This window comes from Trachemys scripta, chromosome 4 (genome assembly GCF_013100865.1).
Source record: "Trachemys scripta elegans isolate TJP31775 chromosome 4, CAS_Tse_1.0, whole genome shotgun sequence".
Classification (NCBI taxonomy): Eukaryota; Metazoa; Chordata; order Testudines; family Emydidae; genus Trachemys; species Trachemys scripta.
The window spans coordinates 23665987-23686351 of NC_048301.1; the positions used below are offsets into that span (position 1 = coordinate 23665987).

Here is a 20365-nt window from a genome sequence, read left to right on the forward strand (position 1 = left end):
TGAACCACATGAACATACAGTCACACTCTGCTTGGAGCTGTAAAAATACCCTGTAATTTTATAAGTGGTGATGCTTATTTGTCAATGCACTTTTAACATAATATTCATTTTTAGGAAGATTTTAAAGAGAAATTTGGGTGTGATGTTGAGGAGGGATATGCATGGAACAACAATTGTAAACATTGTGTTGTGAGGAATTCTGTTGCAGTGCCTGAATCTCAAAAGGTCTTCAGGTCTTTACCCTTCCTTTGCATCCTCCCTTTGACCCTGTAACCATCCATTCCCACCTCACCTTCCTTTCTGGTCGTTTAAACAATCCCTCATGCATGCACCATACATACATACTGCTGACACAGCCCTTTAAGGATGCTAGTGCAGAGCCTGGGGCATATTGCACAGAATAGCATATAACATTTGCCTGGAGAGGCAGACTGGAGCTATGCAAGACAAACTGGGCTTGGCAATGTGCCTGATGAAGATGGGGGAATTTCAGATTTAGAAAAAGAGGAGGACAGGAAATGGATTGTTAGACATTGGAGGGTGGAATAGGGACGGAATCTAGGAACGCACAATTTAGAGTCCCCCAGGCCCTAAACAAGACATTGGAAACCGAACCTTAAATCTGAATATTTCTCCTCCAGGCTCCAAATATCCATGGACCCATTCGTATCCCAGGAATTTTGTGCAAATAAAGGATGCAAGATGTAGTCCATAGTTAATAAAACATCAGTACATTAGTAACTGGCAAAGAATTGATAAAGTGAGGGGCAATGATGGAGACAGTGAGCAGATTTGTTTAAACTATATCTATTTGATTATATCCCTGTCCCCCACCCTTCATATGCTCATTTCTTCTTTTATTGTAAGATCCTTGGGCCAGGGATTGTATCTCCATCTATGTTCGGACAGCACCTAGCATGTTGTTGTTGCAACCACAATGCAACTAAATAATAACACTTTGAAATTCCAACTGGCAAACAAAAAGAAAGAGGTAACGCCAGGCACTATAGAAAGCAACAGTTTTCTAGGTCATACCAAATACTTTGGAATAAACAAGAGCTCTCAGACCCACAACAGATTCTGTGCTTTAAAGCATGAGAAGAGAATCTCGCATGAGTGGAACAGGACATGGTCCCAGTGGAGAACCTCACCTTTCTTTATTCCTATCAGCACGAGAGGAAGTGAAGACTGATTCACAGGAACTGAAGAGGATCTCCAAGGCTTTATGGAACACTTAATCTCAGAGTTGCTTAGTCTTCTGGAACATTGAGACAGGGGAACCTGTTGGCAAAAAACAAATAAGATCAAATGGAAACTAATAAAAACAAGAAGGAGGAGTGTAGCAGATTGTGTGCCATTCTTGATTCAAATGGCCCAAACCATTTGATTTTCAGGGCACATTGGAAAGCCCAACCTTTTGGGAAGAGTGGGGTGAATTAAAAGCCGATCTGGCTATTATGGTGGGCTAGGATCACAGAGGCCGAAGAAGTGGGCTGTAGCCCACGAAAGCTTATGCTAAAATAAATGTGTTAGTCTCTAAGGTGCCACAAATACTCCTGTTCTTTTTGCAGATACAGACTAACATGGCTCCTACTCTGAAAAGAGGTCTCTCTCTCTCCCCACTTTCTGTGTTAGGGAAGCAGCGAGATTAATTTTTGTTGTCTAGGTCAGTTTGTGTTTCACTGTATTTCAAAAGCATTTAAAGCCTCTGGATGGTGCTGTTTTATATTTTATAGAAATCCCAATAAATTTAAAAAATAAGCAAAAAAACCCCAAACTCATGCCATCCCGGCTTTACCTTTGCCGGTATATTTTGGTTCGTATTTGGATACTGAACAGTTAACATATCCAAATGGAACGAACAGGGAGGAGGTTGGGGAGCAGAAGCAATACTTTTACAGTCCTAGTCCTACAACAGCATGTGCGCAGGTGGAGTCCCATTGAAGTTAAAGGAACTCTGCTCAGACAAAGGGCTCCGAATGCTTCTGTGCTGGTGCAGGATTGGGGCCTAAGTTTGCTATGTTTTTGCCTCTACCCTCCCCCCCAAAATAGAATTGAAAAGAAAAATATTAGGTGGACAAGGCAAAAAAACAAATCTAGTAACTGCCCTGTTTCGGAGGAATCTGGAATTTTAAATCCACTTGTGCCTACTGTTGAAAGTGACATAAAAATTAGTTCAATTAAATAGAAAAAAACTGAGATTTTTCTTTGTGTATCAGTTGTTTTTCTCCTAACCTGTACCTGCTTTTAAATACTGACCTATAAAACATTTTTTTTAAACTTTTTAAAATAACCTTGTGACTCTAACCAAGTATTGTTGCCCAACTGAGGGTAACAGTCACCCTGATGGGATGAGCCACCTGCCCTGCTTGGCAAAAGTGGGGAGGGAGGACAGAGAGACTTCCTTGCTTAGGAGAAAATGTTCAGTCGAGAAAAATGAAGATGTCCTGGGCCGCTTGTGATTTGCAGTTAGAGGAAGCAACAGTAGAAACAAAGAAAGTAAACACTGCACAAGTAAAACAGGCCTTTTTTAGTCAACCCTCAGAAGGGGTAAAATACACCCTGCTCCCTTCTGGAGCCTTGTTTTCCTGTTACTGTGACCTACCCTTACCTGTTGCTGCCCTAGCCTGATTCAATCGCTATTACAGAGAACAGAATAAGGAGCCTCCCTCTGACCCATTGTTATGATGCTCCATTCCCTGGCCAGCAAGGTGCACTCACACATCAGGGACTTGACACCTTCAGGGCAGACTGGCCCAGGATCCTGAACACACCTTGGCTTTTCTTTTAGAAGGTCTCTACTTTTGGGCTACGGATAATTTTCAGTTGTGCCCTGACAGATAAAAATACAGGCTATTGATGGTACAGGGGAAGAGACCAATAGGGAAATCTGCATTGGGTGCAAATCTGGATTGAGGCTGCTGGTGAGATATGCACTAGCGAAGAAACATGTCCACTATGACTTGTGCTTGTAGCATTCTGGGCTGTGATCCAGCCAGTCTGTTCCTGACACCCTTCTCTAGGAGACCGGGGTCATCACCATGGTGATATGTCCATCTAGTCACTATAACCATGGCACTGGCATTATCTCACACTGAGGCACAGCGTAATCTGATTTCACAATCACCACAGCCATATACTCTCTTCTGTCTCCACACTTAGGTGTGGGGGGCCTCACCTGGCCAGAAGTCAAATGTCATAGAACCATAGGGTTAGAAGGGACCGTAAGTGTCATCTAATCTAACCCCCTGCCAAGATGCAGGATGTGTGATGCCTCTTATCAACTGTCACAACATAGCTTCCCCAACTGAATGATACTTCCCGCACTGGCCTTATACAAACAAGCCATGCTGCTGTAATTAAAAGAGGCATAATCACAATTTGCTTGGCAGGATTCATCAAGAGAAATGATCAGGTATAATCCAACCATAACATTGTACTAGGGAGCAAACAATAATCAATACTCTTAGAAAAATAAAATCACAATGCAAAAGGTAAAAAACAAATCTTATAACCTCCCTCCACCCTAAAATGGCTGTCTCCATCATATAAAGGCCAGAGAAAGGATGGCTTCTGCTTATACAGAGTCAGATGCTATGGTGGTAATTCAATTGCTAGATAATCCACCTCCATGGTAAATGCATTCTTTGTTTACTCTTCGGCCCCTTTTATTCTCCACTGTGTCATTGAGAGAGGTGGCTGTTTAGTCTAGCCATAGTCTCACTGCGGGGGTGATGGAAAACCACCAGTATCCCTTCTTTAATAAACAGAAATGCAACTTTTTGTCTTTCTGAATATGTTTTATGCTATTAAGTCATTGTAGTATCCATATTTTTGTTATGATTATTTTCAGTCCATGTTGTTTTTAGTACCTCAATGAGTTTACTTACAGGTTATATAGCAAGGGTCGGCAACCTTTCAGAAGTGGTGTGCCGAGTCTTCGTTTATTCACTCTAATTTAAGGTTTCGCGTGCCGGTAATACATTTTAACGTTTTTAGAAGGTCTCTTTCTATAAGTCTATAATATATAACTAAACTATTGTTGTATGTAAAGTAAATAAGGTTTTTAAAATGTTTAAGAAGCTTCATTTAAAATTAAATTAAAATGCAGAGCCCCCCGGACCAGTGGCCAGGACCCGGGCAGTGTGAGTGCCACTGAAAATCAGCTCGTGTGCCACCTTTGGCACGCGTGCCATAGGTTGCCTACCCTTGTTATATAGGATGCTACAGGCATGTTAAAGGACTGTATGAAAATTAATGTGGCATCTAAAAGAACCTTACATTTGCTTTTATTGTCTACCTACTGTACCGATACACAAAAATAACTGCATTATCATTACTCTATAATATCCTAACTCAAAAAAACAGTAGGGGACGCAAATATGCTTGTTCACCCAGAATGCCAAAATGCCTAATTACAGTTTTGGTTTCACAGAATTGTTTCAGTTGGGGTGGGGGGAAACTAAAGAAGTTAAAAAAAATAAAAAAGTTGACATTTTTTAAATAAAGCATTTAAATTTTCAGTTCAAAACAATTTGTTTCAAAATTTCCTTTTAGTTTTTAAAAACTAAATCAAAATGGTCAAAAATAAAGCATTCAACATATGATTTGACCTGAAATGATTTCCCCCCTCCCCAGTTTTTCAGAATTGTCAGAGAATCCCCAAAACAGCTCAACTTGTTAGAGGTCAGGGCAATGGAACTGAAGAGTCAGGGGAAGGGTTGGTGAATCTGGTTGGAAATCTCAGTTTTTGCATAAACGTCTAACAAACTGGTTGAACCAAGGCAATAAACCAATAAAAAGATATTACCTCACCACCTTGTCTCTCTGGGTGAATCAAGGCATTGACTTTAGAATAAAATCTGTGCCTGATTTTCCCATGACAGCTCTCAATCAGCCATTAGTATTTAAATAAAAAATGTGGAAGATGGATACAACGAGGAAATGTCAGGCTATTTCTGACTTATACCTAAGGACTCTGAAAACCCAGCATGTGATCTTGTTCCTGCATAAAGAATTTGATGACTTTGAAGGTGACTTTGAGCAGTTGGAGTGATTTAGAGCACCTCATTTTTTTCTTCACTAAGAAGCACTTGCGTTTTTTTCTTTTTGCTGAATGCCCCATGAAAGTGAAATGGAGGTGACCTAAATATACTTTAAGGGATTTGCATCCCAAAGACAAGAAAATTTAGAGTCAGCTCTACCTGACAGGCTCATTTTCTCACATTCAGTGAGGACAGTTGTGAATTTTCAGAGACATTTAGAGGGATAGTCAGTCAAGGCAGAATCCAGAGAAAGTGTATTTCCTGGAGCCAAGAAAACTTCCTAAAAATCTTCTTTTGGGGAAGAAATTACTCTAAATGCCAAGTAATTTATAAAAATAACTATTGAAAAATCTAATTTCTTAGATGTTTTTAAGACCTTTCCTTTTTATCTTAGAACCACTTTTCTTTATTCCAAAACCCATATCTATCTATCGCTCACACACACCTTCTTCCCCCCATAAATTCACCCTGCATTCAATTTTTCTCTGTCCAAATCCATTTCAGTAACCTCACCAGCATGACAAAGTGTTCAACTGTTGCCAAAGATGAATACACCCAAGACCAAACTTTTAAAAGCCCAGGCCCAAAATTGCAAGTGCACTTTTGCACACACGAATTACCCAGGCCCAAGTTGCATGCACTTGCCAGCATTGTGGAGATGTAGATGCATATCCATGCATAAATCTGCGACTTGCGTACACATCAGCTGTTCTGTGCACATGACTTGAGCAGGCACAGACTCATATTTTCCATTCTATGTGTGTATGTACAGGAGTTAGTTTTCCACTTGTAATGGCATAGATGGATTGATCCCACATGTCCATTTCATATTGCAGCACTTGCTACTTCTGACTCAGTGGCTGAAAATAAAACAAAGGGAGGCTGTTTCTAAAGTCTCCTTCCTTTCTCCCAAAGTCAGAACTTTTCTTCCTCTCCCCATCCATAGTAGGAATCTTTCACTAATTCTGACAGACAGAGGACGTACAGAACCTCTCTCATCCCTCTGTTTTGTACGGTGACAGAAGACCTCTCACTTCCAATTTCCTTTTTGTAACATTGATTACAGAGCAGGTCCTCCTTGCTTTCCAGCATGCTGCATGTCTCCTGGTTTCTATTTCCAGTTTGTGATTGCTTTATATTTACTAAGCATTTGCCTGGGTTTTGGACTCTCTCTCTGCTTTCAGGTAAAATGACCAGGCAGTTCTAATTTTCAGGAAATATTCTAGTAACCGTTGTTTTTAAGTATCCTGGGATATGTCCCTGTTTACTGAGTTTTTCAAGTCATCCGTTTCATCCTGGTACCTGAATTTCCACAGCCATGTCTGTCTATGTCAGAATACAGAATCTGTCTCCTGGTCAGAAAGGCAGAAGATAATTTCAGCTGGAATTTCCAAAAAAAGCATAAGAACACATAAGAAGCATTTGCCCAAATTCCATGAAATAGGGGTTAGGCATCTAACATGCTTAGGCTCCTTTAAAACATAGACCTTGGTCCATTATCACTATTTGTGAATCCATTATTAGTGAGGAGTCCAGGAAGACCTCTAGGATGCATTACATTTTGATAAAGGAAAGGGGGCAAATACTCTTTAGTGAAAGTGATATTATGTTTCCTCTTCCTGCTAGGATAACCTGTGTCTTAGGGTAGGTCTATACTTACCTCCGGGTCTGGTGGTAAGCAATCGATCTTCTGGGTTCGATTTATCGCGTCTTGTCTAGACACGATAAATCGATCCCGGAAGTGCTCACTGTCGACGCCGGTACTCCTGCTCCGCGAGAGGAGTATGCGGAGTCGACGGGGGAGCCTGCCTGCCGCGTCTGGACCCGCGGTAAGTTCGAACTAAGGTACTTCGACTTCAGCTACATTATTCACATAGCTGAAGTTGCGTATCTTAGTTCGAAGTGGGGGGTTAGTGTGGACCAGGCCTTACCTACCTTTATCTTCATTCAGGTGCCGCTTTTCATTCATGGCCTGGGGCTACCTGTTGCTTACATTTAAAGCAGAAGTCAGCAATGTTCGGCACGCGGCTCACCAGGGTAAGCACCCTGGTGGACCAAGCCAGTTTTATTTACCTGCTGACACGACAGGTTTGGCCGATCGCGGCCCCCACTGGCTGCGGTTCGCCGTCCCAGGCCAATGGGGTGGCGAGAAGCGGCACGGCGAGCGATGTGCTGGCCGCGGCTTCTCGCCGCCCCCATTGGCCCAAGACGGCGAACCGCGGCCAGTGGGGGCCGCAATCGGCCGAACCTGCCTCGTCAGCAGGTAAATAAAGCTGGAAGGGCCGGCAGGGTGCTTACCCTGGCGAGCCGCGTACCGAACGTTGCCGACCCCTGCTCTAAGATATTGATAGATGACAGGCATAGTTGGAGATGAGACAGCTTTCCACTAGTTTTAGCCCTGTTTTTTTTAATACAGATGAAAAATAGAAAGGCAGTGTTTGTCATAGCCTAACAAAGAACATACCTGAATGGGATCCATTTACTCTGGTTCCCCATCTCTAGAAGTGGTTTCTATCAATTGTTTCCAAAAATCTATTTTTCAATGAAGGAAGAAACACCTCACAGAAACAGACAGCCCAGCAGCTACAGAGTTCAAAACAATGTAATTTTGACTGCACAGGAGGGAGTATGAAATTAGTCGAGATAGGAAGAAGATAATGACTTGGGGGGGCGCATATAAAAAGGGAGGGAGAAAGGTTAGCTTGAATATTGGATCTCTAATAATTGAATCCTGTACACTCAGAATCGTATATAGAATCATTATTGTTATGACATTTGTCAGTTTTATTATTACAGTGACTGTCTCCAGCAGCATCTTCTCTGTTCAATATAGACTTAGTTACTTGCCTCTTTTACAGGAAACAAATATTTCTTCTTTCAAGCTAGTGTCTTGTAACATTCTCGGAAGATGTTATTAAATTGACACAAGGGGATTATCATGAATCAGTACCATCTCTCGTCCCTCCAGCTAAAATGCATTTAGTACATTATTACCCAGCACTCCTCTACCCTAGGAATCCAGGCTGTTCATTTAAATTCACTGATATGCAGGGAGATTAAAATGAAATTAACAAAATTTGATTGTAATTAGAAGCAGTGGCAGCATAGAACAGGAGGTAGACCAGCTGGTTCAAGAAAAGACTCTTACTAATAGGATGAAAATTAGGGTGTGTCTTTCTTCAAGCAGAGAAACAATGGTGGGAAGGTGATGTCAGATGAAGACTATATATATGGTTTTATCTGGATGGTGTGGCTAAAGGCAAGATTAGGCAATTTGACCTTTTTTTCTGTACTATAAGCACATGGCAATAGGTATATTTTGCACACACAAAAAAAGAAAAATCAAAATAAGACACATGCTTCTCCTTTTGGAGGAGGAGGAGGAGACAAAAAAGATGTTTGCAGTACTTTTGTCACTGGGTTGGTCTCAGGACATGTGTCAAGGTGGGTGAGGTAATATTTTTTACTGGACCAGCTTCTGTTGGTGAGAGAGGCCACCTTGTCTTTCACCAAACAGAAGTTGGCCCAATAAAGATAGGAGAGAGACATGACAGATGTGTAGTCAGGTTGCTTAATGCACTATTGGAAGGCGCCCAGACACTACAGTGATACATGTGGTATAAAAAATTATGTAGGATAGAAAATAGAACTAATTACATCCAGTTATAAACATAACTAAAGCTGGAAACAGCTAGTTCTGCAGAGAAATAGCCCTGTGAGAACAGGCCAAAACAGTTATAAACAGGAAAGGAACTTTTAACAGAATGCTACAGACTTAATCTAGGACTGGGAAAAAACAGAAGAGGGTAGAAAAAACACAATAAATAAACCTCCAGTGAACTTTCAGTGAGTGCACACATTTGTTTCCTTATTTTGCACCATTTAATTGCTGCTTGTTCCACATCACCTTTCCACATATCTTTACTTAGGGCTAGACTGTGCCTTTAGCAACAGTCCTGAGCATGTGGTGGCATGTAAGCTGCTTCACCACAAGAATAGTTTTGGGAGGCTTTGTGCTTCAGAGATACCACGCAGAGGCTCAGATACTTCCCTCCCTTTCCCTTGTTGCAGAGGGGAGGTTAGTAGTTTGTTGCTGACCTATAGCAGTAGCAAATTAGGACACCCTGTTACTTGCTCAGTTCTGCTGGCTAGCATATTGGGTCTGCCCCCTCTTATCCATTCCTGGCTGCCTGCTCCAGGAGTTGGAGATAACTGGCCCGCAGGAAGTAGAGAAAACAGGGTACAGGGCCTACTTTGTCTTACTCTGGATGGCTTGAGGTGACAAAACAAAGTATTTTGATTCAAGCAGTCCTGACCTAACATGAAATGTTTCATTTCTATTTTCCTGATGAGCTCAGTGCAACATTAAGTTAGGATTATTTCTCTGTAACTGAACTAAACTACATGGACCAGATCCTACTCCTGAATGGCAAAGCTCCTATTGACTTCAATACAAGCAGGCTTGCACCTTACAGGAAAAATACTGAATACTAACACCACTACTTCTCTACAGAGCAAAGACAAACAAACAGTGACCCAATATTATTCAAGCTCCTTGCTCAACAAGCTGCATCTTAGCACTTCTCTAACAACATTTCTTTCTGTGATGTTATTAATTATACACAATTTTTTTAACCATGCACCATGCAAATTAACTTTTGAGTCTGTGACATTTGGTAGTCAAGGAAACAAACCTTTACGAGGCCTTTTCTAGTATGTTGTTAAATATGAAGTAAAGAGCAAGTAATTCTTCCACTAAAGTATCAGAGCACGAGATCCAAAGCCTTAGATAAATCACTAAGACCCTTCCAAGTTACCTTTAAATAACGCTGTATTGTTTAGATATAGAGAACATAAATCAGATTGTGCCCAAGGTCATTTTTAAACAAATGGCATACTGATTATTATTAATAAGATTCAATTCTATAATTTAACTCTGATGGACACAATTAGATTGTTGTATGCAGTGTTGTTGTAGCTGTGTCGGTCCCAGGATATTAGAGACAAGGTGGGTGAGGTAATCACTTTTATTGAACAAGTGTCTGTTGGTGAGAGAGGCAAGATTTTGAGCTTGCAGCTTGTCTCTCTCATGAACAGATGCTGGTCCAATAAGAGATTATCTCACTCATCCTGCCCCACAATTAGATTGGGTCAGTACTTCAGATTTGAGGCATTACTTCCTTCTTTGTTTCCACATCCCTATGTTGCAAAATAGTTTTAACGTATGTGTTAGGGATATAGAAAGTAAATTTGTAGCAAATCTACTCCATCCAGGTCCTCTTATTATTAATAAAGATTTTCAAGTATGGTACACCTGAACATCCCCATACTCCCTGGGGTTTTGAATCTAGATCAGAATTCCAACTTTGTAGCTTGAAACTCTCTCTAATGAACACAGATTTGGACAATTAGTTCGATAACTCCGAGCTGCTGTATAATATTAAGGAAAACAGATTTTAAAGCTACATGTATCAGATGAGCTGTGCAAATTGTATGGACAAGTACCTATTTGCACTTGCATTTACCTGATTTGCACGCTTAAATACAGATTTATTCCTATGCAATGGGCAGGGCCGGCTCTGGCTTTTTTGCCACCCCAAGCCAAAAAAAAAAAAAAAACCCTGTGGCGCCGCCGGAGCCAGGGTGCAAGGGGACTCCCTGCGCTGGTGCCCCAGCTAGCGGGGGGAAAAGGGGAGGGGAGGGAAAGAGAAAAGGGGGCGGCCAGGGCTTCAACAGAGCGCTGCCACGCAGCCCCAACCACCACACCGCCTGCCGGGAGGGTTCCGTGCTGTGGTCAGCTGGGAGGGAAGGACGCGGGCTGCCCTGCCAGGCTTGCTGCAGGGCGCTCCCCTCCTCTGCGCCGCCACCCCCTACAGGGTGGTCAGAGCGGAACAAACAAAAAAAAAGCGGCCATGCCGCCCTAGGATTGGGCCGAATGCCGCCTCATACAATCTGCCGCCCCAAGCACTAGCTTGCTCGGCTGGTGCCTGGAGCCGACCTGGCAATGGGGAGTGCACTGCCCCTTTGTGAAAGGGTTTAAAAAAATGGTCTTCAGAGAGCAATTCTGTGGAAATTGCTAGCATTCTCTTTTGAATAAGAAATTACCAATGTTTACACGTGAGATCATCCTAGTAACATTTTCAAGCTACAGTAGGGTTACCATACGTCCTCTTTTTCCCGGACATGTCCGGCTTTTCGGCACTCAAACCCCCGTCCGGGGGGAATTGCCAAAAAGCCGAACATGTCCGGGAAAATGGCAGCTCTGCTCCTCCCCTGACTCTTCGGCTCCGTTTAAGAGCCAAGCTGCCCGAGCGCTATGGGCTTCAGACAGCCCCCTTGCCTCCGGACCCCAGCCGCTGGCCGGGCACTTCCCCTCCCGGGCTCCGGCGGCGCAGGGTCCGGAGGCATGGGGGCTGCCCGAAGCCAGTAGCGCTGGGGCAGCTCGGCTCTTAAACAGAGCCAAAGAGTCAGGGGAGGAGCAGAGCCTCCAGCCGCCGCGGCTCTGTTCCTCCCTGACTCTTTGGCTCTGTTTAAGAGCCGAGCGCTACGGGCTTTGGGCAGCCCCCATGCCTCCGGATCCTGCGCCGCCCGAGCCCGGGAGGGGAAGTACCCGGCTGGGGGCACAGGGTCCGGAGGCAAGGGGGCTGCCCGAAGCCCAAGCACTACCGGCTTCACGGTTTGCCGGGCAGCCTCCAGACCCTGCACCCCGGGCTGGGCGCTTCCCCTCCCGGGCTCCAGTTACGCTGGGGAACCACCGGCTGGGGGGGTCTGGGGGCTGCCTGGCAAACCGTGAAGCTGGTAGCGCTCGGGCAGCCCTTTCCGCGTGGCCGGGAGTGGGAGGGAGGAGGGGTCGGAGCTAGGGCAGGGAAGGGGCGGAGTTGGGGCTGGGGGTGAGGAAATGGGCGGGGCCAGGTCCCGTGGAGTGTCCTCTTTTTTTATTTATTAGATATGGTAACCCTAAGCTACAGTATGGTTCCCTAATACAATGGTTATTGAAAGCCCATGTACACAGCCATTTGTTTCTCTTTCTTAAGGACATAGACCAGGGGTGGGCAAACTACTGCCCACGGTCCATATCTGGTCCATCAGACCATTTAATCTGGCCCTCAAGCTCCAGCCGGGGAATGGGGTTGGGGGCTTGCCCCACTCCGCACATGCCGTGGCTCCGCTTGGCTCCTGGAAGCAGTGGCATGTCCCCCCTCCAGCTCCTACGTGTAGGGGCAGCCAGGGGGCTCTGCACACTGCCCCGCCCCAAGCGCCGCCCCCGCAGTTCCCATTGACCTGGAACCACAGCCAATGGGAGCTGCAGGGGCAGCGCCTGCGGACGGGGCAGCATGCAGCGCCACCTGGCCATACCTTCACATAGGAGCCGGAGGGTGGACATGCTGCTGCTTTCGGGAACTGCTTGAGGTATGCGCCACCTGGAGCCTGCACCCCTGGCCTCCTCCTGTGCCCCAACCCCCTGCCCCAGCCCTGATCCCCCTCCCACCCTCCAACTCCTTGGTTCTAGCCCGAAGCCCCTTCCCCCATACCCCAATGCCCTGCCACAGCCCAGAGCCCCCTCCTGCACCCTGAACTCCTAATTTCTGGCCCCTCCCAGAGCCCGCACCCCCAGCTGGAGCCCTCACCCCCTCCACACCCCAACCCCCAATTTCATGAGCATTCTTGGCGCACTATACAATTTCCATACCTAGATGTGGCCTTCAGGCCAAAAAGTTTGCCCACCCCTGACCTAGACACTCTACAGCTCAAACTACAATGGTTAAATACCCCTAACATATCTCCATACTATCCCCACTCATCTCAACAATTCCTAGAATTACATCCCTTTCTGAATCACCTCTCAAGTAACTTGCCTAAGTATTTTGTGGTCATGAAGTATATTGATTTCACAAGCAGGTGTATAATGGCAGTCTCAAAATCTTTGCCTTCGTATTCTCAGCAATGCTGCGTTTCCTAAACTTCCTAATTATTGCAGGGCATACTCAAGTGAAAATCGTCTCTTTATTTTGATAAATAAATGAGTATATCCCAAAAGTTCAGTTGTTTTCAGACTGAAAACCCAAGTTCAAACAAATCTACGGTACTGATTCCAAATTCATCCTAAAAGAACTCACAATACACTTCTACCCCGATATAACGCTGTCCTCGGGAGCCAAAAAATCTTACTGCGTTATATGTGAAACCGCGTTATATCGAACTTGCTTTGATTCGCCGGAGTGCGCAGCCCCGCCCCCCCGGAGTGCTGGTTTACCGCGTTGTATCCGAATTCGTGTTATATCGGGTCGCGTTATATTGGGGTAGAGGTGTATAATGGAGGACTTAAAAATTAACTAACTTAAACCAGTTTACTGCGGGGGTTATATTTTTGACTCTGCCTTTGTAAACATACCACAGCACCATCTGGCATGATGGGGATCAGAAAAGACATGATTTAATTATAAGTTCTGTCTGACTAAATAAAATTCAATTAAGGACGATGTGATTATTAAATCAAAAATACATTAGTGGGTATCAGTTTTGTAAGTTTCAAATTAATACATAGCTTCTTTATAGGTTTCAGAGTAGCAGCCGTGTCAGTCTGTATCCGCAAAAAGAACAGGAGTACTTGTGGCACCTTAGAGACTAACACATTTATTTGAGCATAAGCTTTCGTGGGCTTCACGCTATAGCCCATGAAAGCTTATGCTCAAATACATTTGTTAGTCTCTAAGGTGCCATAAGCTTCTTTATAGTTATCCAAGTACTGGCCAAAAAAAATATCAATGAAAATCCCTAACAAATTTAGCTCGGGTCTCTCAATACAAGATGTAAACTGAAATTTATTTACGGAATTAATCTTATGCACTAGCAGGTTGTATAACTCTTACTCTAGTATTGTATTAGGTGATTTAACTAGCAGTTACTGGTTGTTTTGCCACAATAGTTAATGTTACATTTTGCAGAACTAACTGAACTTAATATGGCACAGTGCAACTGATACTTGTTCTGTCCTGATATTTAAACACCACTTTTTAAAAAGTTTGCATAATTTTCTATTTAATTATTCTAATGATTTTCTTTCAATTTCATAGAGCAAGTATATAGAAACATGAGTGCATGCAAAAATAAGAGACATCAAATGAAGTAAAAATATCATTCCTATACAAGATGTAAGGAAAGCAGATCAAATGCTATCAAAGATGTCCAAGTTATCAAATGAACTTACATCAAATTCCTTTAAATAAGGTGCAATCAATCCCCTAATCTGATCACTAATGAGCAGACAGAAGGATGATTTCAGTTTTATTAGATCTCCAAAAATAAAGAGATGGGGCTAAATGAACTCTGCTCTGGCAGTGCAAAATAGTCTAAAAACCAGTTTAGATAGTTACATTGAAATTCCCTTGGCACAGGAGTTCTCTGGGGGATGTAGAGCACTCTACCTTCCCCCATAGCCCCTGGCTCATGGCACAAGCATTCTGTGGTCTGGCTGAAGCTGCTGGGAATCCCCAGAGCCTGCAGCCTCCTAAGAAGCTCAGGCTCCTCTGACTTATGCTGGGGGCTCTCTGCTCCTGGCAACCCAGCGATTAAAAGAGGAAGATAATGTAAAATCAACTGTGTGTTCCTTCCTGCCTCCCATCAACACACCAGGATTCTATGCCAACCCCATTTCAGATAGACTCAATGATCAGGGCCAGGAATTCTTGAGACATATAAAAAAAAAAAGACAGTGCTCAAGGTTTTCTGGGTGACACATTGGGCCTATTTTTAAAGGTAATTAGAGGCAGAGATGATTTCATATTTTGTGGGAGGGAGGGGGAAGCAAAGGTCTACGTTTTCAAAAGTTGCCACTAATTTTGGTTGCTCCAGATTTGGGATGCTTCGGATAGCTCAGGTCTGAAGAACTCCAGCTGGAATTATGCTGATCAACATTGTTGAAGACTGGATATATCAAACTGGGCATCCAAAAAAAAATAAAAAAATCAAGGCAGTCAGGATTAAACATTTTTGAAAATGCAGGCCTAAATTTCTAGACACCAATAGCCCCAATTACCCCCTTTGGGGTTTTGCCCTCAAACCCTCATCCTGGTCCCAACATGCCCCAAACACTTTTGCAGGAAATACACTCATGAGATTGGGTAAACTAAGGTTTTCTTCTAGTTTGAGTCTCTCCCACTGCAGGAGGCAACACACTGCAGTGGGAGAGACATCATGGGGACACTGAAGTCTCACACCAACTAACATTTAGAGGATCTTCAGCTTTACCAAGCTACTGACTAGCACCACCCCGGCTCAGTTCATCTCAGAAATGTTACAAGGGAAACAGGCCCTTGAGCCACCTCCCCTAAACAAGTCCCATTAAGTATCCCAGTCAGACTGTGATGTGGCAGTGCTCAGTCCCCATCCTCTGATACCCCAGAAACTGCTCAGACCCACTTTCTTTTAGGGTTCAATCTGTATTTTATTCCAAACCCTTCCACCAGTGCATCACGGTTTTAAATCCCTAAGTCATTCAGTCCCTCTTTACTAGGGCCCTAGCCTAAAGATCTCTCCTATCCTGGGTTCTTTTAATATACGCAGCTAGCCTTGTCCCCCCCTTATAATGCTTTCTTCCTGGCTTTTATCGGGTTAGCCAGTTGAGGGCTAATTAGTTCCTTACCTCCCCAGCCTCTCCTACTGATTAGCTCATTGCTCAGTTGGCAGTCACTGGGGAAACTAATTGAGGCTTCAGTGATCAGCATGCCAATCCACCTGTCAGGTCTCAGCACTCTATCACTTTGCTAAACACTAAAAATCATGGACTGAACAGAGAAACTGAATTCATGGCTTATTACAACAATCTGTAACCACTTACTAACCCCCCAGTTTTCTTGACTGAAGGGGTGCTAGCAGGCCACTTTACCTAGAATGGTCCCTTGAATTGTGTTAACTACTTATGCTAAACAAGGTGTTTTACCTTGTATTTAGCTGTGTCACTCTTAGTTAATTTCCCAGATCTGAAGAAAAGCCGTGTGTAAGCTCAAAAGCTTGTCTCTCTCACCAACAGAAGCTGGTCCAGTAAAAGATAGTACCTCACCCACCTTGTCTCTCTAATATCCTGAGAACACCACTGCATACGGAGACCAACTGGCAGTACTGAAACTGAAATGCACCATTTGCATGCTTAGCAGATAATAGCTGGTGTAAAATGCCCTTGCTTGTCCTTTGATGAGTAGATCACCACAATATTTTCTGCTTTGGAATAATGGAATTTTCCCCCCAGCAAATTAAGTGAGAAGGAAAGAACTGGTTGAATTTCAGAAACGCGTATAGGGCAACCTAGACATCGGAGTTTCTTGAACAGTAAGAAGCTGAGGGGATATTACTGCATATATACTACCAGTGGCGTAGCCAGGTGGAGGGAAGAGGGGGAGTGGGGGGAAAAAAAGGCGCCACCCGCTGCGGCGCTTTTACTGATGGGGCAGCACTCCGGGTCTTCGGCGGCACCTCGGCGGCGGGACCTTCACTCGCTCTGCAGGTCTTCGGCGGCATTTTGGCGATGAAACTTCAGTGCCACCAAAGACACCCGAAGCGAGTGAAGGTCCCACCGCCGAAGACCCGGAGTGCTGCCCCGTCAGTCAAAGCGCCGCAGCGGGTGGCGCCTTTTTTTTTTTCCGCTCCAGGGTGAGTAAAATTAAAAAGGCGCCACTTGTGCTCGGAGGGGGAGCGGCCGCTCCCCTCCCGCCGCCCCCCAGCTATGCTACTGTATACTACTCTTCTAGGACCGGAGAGCCACACATTGTCATGGGAAGAGGGGGTTTCTGCTTTATCCAGAATACAGGCAACAGTCTCTTTTGAACAATGACATAGGAAAGGATTGCCACGGTGAATGCTTTATGGTAAAATTTGTTTCCTCCACATAAAGCTCAAGTAATCTAGCTTTATGCAGATGAAGTGCAAGGGAGGTAAAAACCATCTCCTCCAACTAGGACCAGATGAGGCACTACTCCAGTCTATGGCTAAAATATTGGCTGCAGCCTCCTTCTGGCACCACTGGTGCAGGGCATGAGGGTCACATCAATGCAGCTCCCATGGCTCCACAGTGAGAGTGCAGCAGGGGAGGAGCTTTTGATCCTTAGCCAGGGTAAGGATAAAAGCACATCCCCTGCTCCACTCTTAGCCCGACTGTCTCAGCTCATCCACTCCTCTCCTATTGCCTGCATGTGTTCTCTTTGGGATGGGAGAGGAGTGGGCATGGGGAATATCCTGCTGCTGGGGTCTGCAATGGTAAGAGTCAAATCAAAGGCACTAACAGGCCTAGCTCAAAGGCGCTTAGGCCAAGGATAAAGGCTGCCCCCTTGCTCATTTACAATGTGATTGGAGAAGTGTCCCCCTGTCAGAGGCCTCCCTCTGCCTGTTTTGCTCTACTACCAGTTCTCACTGTCATTTTAGCAGTGGAAAGTACCATTTTTTAAAGAGAACATTATGAGACAGGATATTCCTCTGAATGAGGCTCGTTTTACCTGCTGGTGAAAAAAGCAATTGGCTTTCTCTCTTCAAATAAGGTTTTGATGAAACCCTCACTACAGCGCCTTGCCCCTGCTTCCTCTTTCTCAGCTTCTAGGAATTCATTCCTCTGAGTAAATAGCCAAAGATGAAAAAATAAGAGCTAGAAAATGCTCCATGTGGAAAAGAAAAGAGGAGCCAGGAGCCCTCAAGAAAAGACTTGTTGGTAAATTCTATAGTCAGATGCTTGACTACACTTCAGTAAAAGACCAATAACTAATAGCAGTCAGGTCAGTAATAGTGTAGTACAGGAAAAAAAACAAATTTCCAGGAAGCAGTCTCATGGTGCATTGTTAAATTCACCTTATGCAGGAGCTGTGCTTCCAGACTTACACCCCTAAATCTAGCCTTTTTACACCCAACCTGTTTATAAGTAGCAAAGTACTGTATGCATCATCTGGGGCTAGATTTAACCAATTATCTTTCTGCCTTCATTTTATTGGACCACAGTATAGGCCTTATCTTTGTTTTGAACACATGCATTCCAGCTGCTGGTCTGTGAAGGTACCTCCCCATCTTGTACCGGGGCAGAACATTAAATGTATTTTGCCTTTGACAAGTTTCTAATACCAAAGTTGACTTCAGCTTTGCAATGTGTTATGGGATACTTAGCATAAGTGAACAGGATTATAGAAGGACATAGGCCAGTTCAGGCCGTGTAACTGCTAGAAATATATATACACTCACCACATGTATATTGATGTTATGTGCTTAATGCATATTACTATATGAGGTGCGAATAATACATATTGATAATGTGACAGATAGATATTAGCTCAGCATATATTGGTCAGACTGCAAGAGGGATGTAGATTTGCTAGCTATTTCCACTAGTGACACTTCATCTCCATATTGAGTTTCTATATTTACTCTCCTTTGAGCTGATTTAGTGCAATTATAAGGGAATAGAAATAAGGAGGATTTGATACATTACCTACCTCTTCATTGGATTGTCTGAAATTAGATTAGTATCCTGCTTTGTTGCAAGACTCTGACTGCACTAGAACCAGTGCTCCTCTGCTGCACAAGGTTGGGGGACAGGATTAGTTTTTTCCATGAAGAGGATCTGTTTTAGGGCTAGTCTACACTAGAAGTGCAGCCAGTCTGGTGACGATGCTCTGCCAACAGGAGAGAGCTCTCCGGTCGGCATAATAAAAGCACCTCCACGAGAGGTGGTATCCACATCAGCGGGAGAAACGCTCCCAGAGACATAGTGCTGTCCATACCGGTGCTTAGGTTGATGTAACTTACGTCGTTCAGGGGGTGGCCTACACGAGTGGTAGTGTGTACAAGGTGTCACATGTGCACCAAGGAGCTCAGCTCCAGTAAGTCTTCCTGTTCATAGCCACGGAGGGGAGTTTGAGGAGTGCCTGACCTCAGGGATTTGCTGGCCATTCTCCACCATGTAAGGGGCACTAGTGCTGCAAGTATCACTGCAGCCTAGAAATTTAGTTCGAATCCCAAGACAGTTATGTCCGGACCTGGGAGGAGAGTGGTTTATCTCTCAAATCTCATTAGGGTTGCCAGTCCTCTGGGATTGGCCTGGAATGTCCAGGAATTAAAGATTAGTCTTTAATTAAAGATTATGTCATGTGATGAAATCTCCAGGAATACATCCAACCGAAATTGGCAACCCTAAGCCTCACTGGCCTTCCTCATATTAAACCACGCTTGGTGCCAGGGAGGGATTTGCCCCATTGTAATGAACACCCAACGATATACAAGTTACAAAATGCCATAGCATTATGAACGTCCGCTTTAAAAAAAACACTAATATTTTGAAGCACTGAAGTATGTTGCAGGAAGCAAAATCTTAATGTGCTAAGGAAGTGAAGAATGAGCTTTTGGAGGAGGAAAGCTTGGAAGCTTTGACCCTAACGAATGAATTGGATCTGTTTCCTTGCACACTGCCAGCTCAAAAGAGTGAAAACCCAAAGGCCTGCAGCATTTGAAAAATTCTAAACACAAGAGCTAATTGGAACGAAAGACAGGAGAGGACAAAGAGCAGGCCATAAAGAGTGGCTTTAAATGTGTGCAGATGCATTTTTAACTCCATAGCCAAGGGTTGAATAGAAGAGTAAGGCTTTTTTTTTTTTTTTTGCATGATCTAGCTGATGAATTTTTAATATATATTCTCTTCCTAAAGAAAGCAGTGTGTTCTGTCAAACAGGAGTCTAACATGATGTGCAAAGCAAGAGAAATGGGGTTCAAGAATCAGATAGTTAACGTGTGCTCTTTGCAGCGGCTGCTGCACAGGAAATAGAATCTCTGCGGCTATGAATTAGCATAGCTCCACTAAAAAGAACAGGAGTACTTGTGGCACCTTAGAGGCTAATAAATTTATTTGAGCATAAGCTTTCGTGGGCTACAGCCCACTTCTTCAGATGGATAGAATGGAACATATATTGAGGAGATATATACACACATACAGAGCGCAGGAAAAGGTGGGAGTTGTCATAGCTCCACTGACTTCCTTATTTACACCAGCTGAGATTCCAGCCCAGTTACATAACTTATGTAAACCCTTGATGCGATGGCTACCATGAGGAACAAGACACCAAGAGCTTTTTCTTAAAAGGAGGTCTGAAATACACACTTTGTTTTAGGCACACAATTGTGTGCCTCTATGTTTTTAAGAAAATGGTCTCTGATTATGTGGCCTAGTGGAAAGCACATTGGACTAAGACTTAGGAGAACTGCATTCTATTCCTGGCCTTCTGGGTGACAATGGGCAAGTCATATCACTGCCCTGTGCCTCAGTTTTCCCATCTGTAATATAGGGATAATGATAC

At 44.0% G+C, this 20365-nt stretch overlaps 1 protein-coding gene across 4 annotated transcripts in view; it reads left to right on the forward strand.

Annotated features, from left to right (window-relative positions):
• The window catches only part of BEGAIN (brain enriched guanylate kinase associated), a 244766-nt gene that overhangs the window by 165432 nt on the left and 58969 nt on the right, over positions 1–20365 (forward strand). The window lies entirely within an intron of this gene.